At 45.3% G+C, this 5,298-nt stretch overlaps 1 pseudogene; it reads right to left on the bottom strand.

Annotated features, from left to right (window-relative positions):
• Positions 1 to 3,627: 3,627 nt before the first annotated feature.
• Positions 3,628 to 4,302, bottom strand: LOC118663225 (annotated as a pseudogene).
• Between the last annotated feature and the right edge of the window lie 996 nt (positions 4,303 to 5,298).

The raw sequence follows: 5,298 nt of genomic DNA, 5'->3' as shown, positions 1-5,298 counted from the left end.
ACAGGTGTAAGACGACCTTGGAAATCAGTACCTAAACTAGCTTCAGAAAAATAATTTTAAAAAATGGGTATTTGCTTGAGGAAAAAAGGAGATCTAAAACAAATATGTTTGGACATTTCGGAGTTCTCTACTATGCTGTATCTCAGAGGTGGAATCTCGTGTAGACCAGGCTCCTGCTGTCACACAGGCCATTAAGCAAGCTTTGGAGTCCCCAGGTGGAGACCACACACAGCATGGAACTTCTCAGGAAGAATGCTACTGTGATGGCTGAAAGAGCCCCTTGTTCCCACCGGTTGCCGGGGGAAGTGGGATTCTTGGAGTGCCACTAGAATAAGAATTTCCGGAAACTCCCTCGGGAGTATCAGATATTGTAGAAAACTTTATTTCTGTGGAATTACACCCCTGAGTTTCCAAGATCCCATTGTCTTTGCCCTGCCGTAGAAGAAGTGATTCAGCAGAGCTAGGATCAAAGCCAGTGTCCAGAGTTTCCGCTCCACGTTGGAGCACAGATCCAGGCCAGGATCAGGCTAGCTTAGTTTGTGTTCTCCACTGCCATCCATCAGTCCATGGTGTGTGGGGTCCGCAGGGCTATGGAGGAACATAGATGAGCTCAAGAAAGCCTTGAGAGCACCAAGAGCAACAAGAGAGAGAACTGTGCCTGGGGAGATTATGTATTCTAAATTTTCACATTTGGAATGTAACCCTTCCCCCTTTAGCCAGTGATCTATATTCCCAGGTTTGACTGACAGGCAGATCTTCCCTGTGTCACCCCGATTTTACTGAGCTTGCATCTGTCTCCCCTTTGTTGGATCCCTTCCCCCAGTGATCTGTAGGGAATGGGCCAGTGGTTCCATGTGGAGTGTGAAATTGCATCTTTCTGGTGAAGCTGCTCAGGGGGCCATGCTTATGATGTCTGGCCTCTCTTTGTTCCTTTCTAGCTAATGACAATGGTAACACTACCAAACACTGGAGAAGAGGTTTGGTTTAATTTTGTCCTCTTAACAATGATAATGTTTTGTTAAGATATATCTTTCGTTCCTCTATAGCATGAGGTCCATTTGTCATGCAAAAAGGTCCATGTGATACTTTAAACTCCATCTATAGTGTTTTCACATACCATGTGATACTTGGTATAATTCAGTAAAGAAGCAAACTGTGAGTTAACAGTTAACTGGAAAAGGTATAGCTTCGAAAGCAATCCAATTTATTACACTTCTACATACTAACCTTACTACCTGGTTCTAAATTTAAAGACTTGCTGTTTACCAAACAGGAAATTACAGCTACGTTTACATGTCTCTCTGGGGGAAATGCATGCAAAGAATAGCCACATCTTTATATGCAAGGCAAATATCCGGAAACAAATAGAACAATTCGGAAATCCCACATAGGACATTAATATTTTAGGACTGGAGCACAAGATCCTCAATGAACAAGAAAACTTAAGCATTGTAGGGAGAGAAAAAAATCACAAAGATATCAATTTTCATTAAGATAAAGCAGCAATTTTCAACCTTTTTTATCTCATGGCACACGAAACTAATGACTAAAATTCTGCGGCAGAGCAAAAAATATATATTATGCTCATCTGACAAAAATAGGTATAATTTTACCCAGCTGGCATGGCTCAGTGTTGAGTGTTGATCTATGAACCTGGAGGTCATGCTTCCATTCCCAGTCAGGGCACATGCCCAGGTTTCGGGCTTGATCCCCAGTGTGGGGTGTGCAGGAGGCAGCAGATCAATGATTCTCTCTCACCATTGATGTTTCTCTCTCTCCCTCCCTCTCCCTTCCTCTCTGAAATCAATAAAAATGTATTTTTATTGTCTCAAGGTTTGGCAAGATAAAATTGCCAGGTGCTTTTCATGAATTCTGGGAAGGCCACAACAGAGTAAAAAAAGGGACCTTGAAAATTAATCTGTACCAAAATAGTCAGCAGAGGAATTTTGAAGTCAATAGACAGGAGGGTATATAACACCTTAGACACCCACCTAACTTGCTCTTCAGATTAGCTGAGAGCTGGTCTGCGCTTCATAAGCCAGATGTATAGGTTTGCTTGCTTGCTTTGCTTTTTTCAATAAAGGTGCACGCTTTAATTGCTTTAATAAATTGGCTTTTCACAATGCAGTCAAGGTCTCTCGTATAAATTCATTTATATGAGAAAACAAGAGTCGAGGTTGGGGACAGCCCTGTTCCACTGGCTCAGGGGGCTGTACTGTCCGGTAACACCTCTGGTGTCAGTGAGAGGTGCCTAGAACAATACTGACTTTTATTGAAGGCATAATTAGGTATAGTTTAAAGGTCATCCAGAAGTACAGGTTTTATTTATTTTTAATTTTTTTTTATTGATTTCAGAGAGGAAGAGAGAACGAGAGAGAGAGAGAGAGAGAGAGAGAGAGAGAGAGAGAGAGAGAGAGAGAGAAATATCAATGATGCAAGAGAAACATTGATCTATTTCCTGCACGCCCCCCACTGGGATCAAGTCCACAACCCCAGCTTGTGCCCTGACTGTGAATCAAATTGAACCGTGACCTCCTGATCCATAGGTCAACACTCAACCACTGAGCCTGGCAGAAGTACAGGTTTTAAAAAATAAGAGTCCGCTGCACCTTCCTTCATCTCCCCACTCACTTTTTTCCCTTTTTCTCTTTCCTTCCATTTTTCTGAACAACAAGCATATAATGCTAAGTGGCATATTTCATTCTAAGGTACAAATAATGATAAATATCCATCACCCATCTTAAAAAATAAAGCATTACATTTATAGCTGCAGTTCTGTATTACCCTCCCTGGTTTCATTCCCCCTGCCAAAAGTAAACCACATTTGATTTTTATTGGTGTTTATTATTCTCATACATGTCCTTTTATACTTGTACTAGATTTGTCTATATTCCCAAACCAAGTATATGTTGTTGTTTTTATGTTAAGTTTTTAAAAAATAGCACAATACTTTCTGAGACCCTTTTTCCCCTTAATAAGATGTTTTTGAGAATTATTCACAATGATATATATAGCTGTGGTCCATTAATTTCCTCTGTTGTGCAGTATCTCATTATATGAATAAACCACAATTTACTTACCCATTCTCTGTTGATGAACATTTGGATTGCTTCCCATTTTTTATTATTACAAACAATGTTGCAGTGAACATTCTTTTTTTGACCTCATCGTGATTTATTTTTTCATTCTTACTTTGGATTTGTAATTCATAGGAAGATAGCTTACCACCCATAATTTCACTTGAAAATTTTCCATTAGGTTTATCTCTTCCTCCAATTCTTTCTTTCTAGTCCTCAGCCATTGTCTTCCTCTTAAATTTATCCCAATAATACATCTGACCCCGTTCTCCTTCGATTTCCTTCTTTATTATCCAGAAGGAGGTGCTTCTTCTACAAGAAACCTGGGTGCCAGTCTCTCTTATTTTTTAAATATATTTTATTGATTTTCTACAGAGAGGAAGGGAGAGGGATAGAGAGTTAGAAACCCCCTATTGGGGATGTGCCCGCAACCAAGGTACATGCCCTTAACCGGGATTGAACCTGAGACCCTTCAGTCTGCAGGCCGGTGCTCTATCCACTGAGCCAAACCGTTCAGGGCATGGGTGCCAGTCTCTTGCTCTCTTCCTCATCACGACTGGTTTATCAAAGCATTTCTCGTTAGAACCAATTCTCTTAACAGCTCTGAGTTTTTGCTGCTGTGCTTTTTAGAGCAGGGGCCCTCCTTTTCCATTGTTGTCTTGTTTCTGGGTTGAAGTGGAGGCTGGCTGCTCTGCGGGTACTTCTAGATCAGTCCTCGTTTTTTCTTTTCTTTATTTTCTGTGTCTCTCTCTGTGTGTTGTGGGGTTGTCACCTTCAGAGCCCCCAGGTGAATTCAGGGAAGGGGTTTGCGCCCCACAGCCCTTATCCTGGACCTCTCTGGTCACATATCCACTTCTCCTGAGTCCTTAGGGGCCCGAAAATGAGACACGTGATCTACTCGGATGGTTCTCCCTTTGATCCTGATCCCGTTAAAGTTGTCCACGGCCAGAATGGTGCTCCTCTGGTCTTCATAGCAGAGGAAACAGAATCCTCTGGATCTCCCAGTCTTCTTGTCCCGCACCAGATGGATGTTCACGACCTCCCCATACTGCGAGAACACACAGATGACGTCCCCTTCCGTCAGTTCGTAAGGAAGCCCGCCCAGGAAGATCCAGGCGCTGTCTTTGTACTGGGAGTGCCAGGACACCGCCGGGGCCGCGCCGAGCTGGGCCTCGCGGTCGTTCAGCTCACGGATCAGCTTGACTTTAGTTAAAGGGTTCATCTCCGCGGGGTGGGATTTCTTCAACAAACCCTTTTCTTCCGGGGCTGCACCCAGGCCTCTCCCAGGCCGGCCAGCCCTCGATGCGTAGCCCTGCACCCGAGGCTGAAGGAAACGGGGGCCGCGGAGGGTCCCGCAGCCGCACAACACCCTCTTCGTCCTCCGCCCACTGGCCGGCGCGCTGCACGCTGGGAAGGTCAGTCTGGGCTCAGTGGGCGGGGCCCACGACCAGCGCTGGAACTACTTTCCCATGAAGCACTGCGGCGGCGGCGCCGGGCGAAGGCCGATGCGGAGTGGGAGGTAATTGTCGCTCTTTCACTTCGTAGAAGCTCCCGTTGTCCCGCGCACAGGGACCTGTAACTCTTCAGGGAGGTGGGCGTGGGAGGACCTGGCCTCATTCCCTCGCGTAGACACGATGCCAGGTTTAATACTTGACAAGCTCTGGGTTCAAATATTAATAAATAGAGGTCCTCCGCTGTAGAGGCTCCCAGTCCAGTGGGAACAAGGGCGGACACCGTCCTTGGGGCGCAGGTGCTTGTGGGGCGCGGGCCCTGCACACCAGCCCCACCGAGTCGCTGGGAGCGCGGTGGCCTGGCGGCCGGCCAGGAGGCCCGGCTCCGGAGATCTTCGTAAAAACACCCTGCATCCTTGCCACGGCTGGTTTGGCTCAGCGGATGGAGCTGTGGACTGCAGGGTCCTTGGTTCAGTTCTGGTCAAGGGCACATCGCAATGAACATTCTTTTAAATGTGTCTTCACGCACAAAGGAAAAACCCAGAGTGTATACACGCATGTGGTTCTGTGTGATTTAGATATCCATGAGTGAAATTGCTGGGTTGGAGGGCATATGCACCCTCATGCGTCTTCACCTTGAGATATTGTCTACTTGGTCTCCAAAATGCTTGAACCAATGTACACTTAATTCAGCAGTGTAGGGGAGTTCTCATTTCTCCATTGGACCACAAAATTTGAAACTGTCAAACTTTTTAATTTTCCCAAGCTGT

The sequence above is a fragment of the Myotis myotis genome, unplaced genomic scaffold, assembly GCF_014108235.1.
Source record: "Myotis myotis isolate mMyoMyo1 unplaced genomic scaffold, mMyoMyo1.p scaffold_m19_p_9, whole genome shotgun sequence".
NCBI lineage: Eukaryota > Metazoa > Chordata > Mammalia > Chiroptera > Vespertilionidae > Myotis > Myotis myotis.
This window is presented reverse-complemented; position numbering and strand designations above follow the sequence as displayed.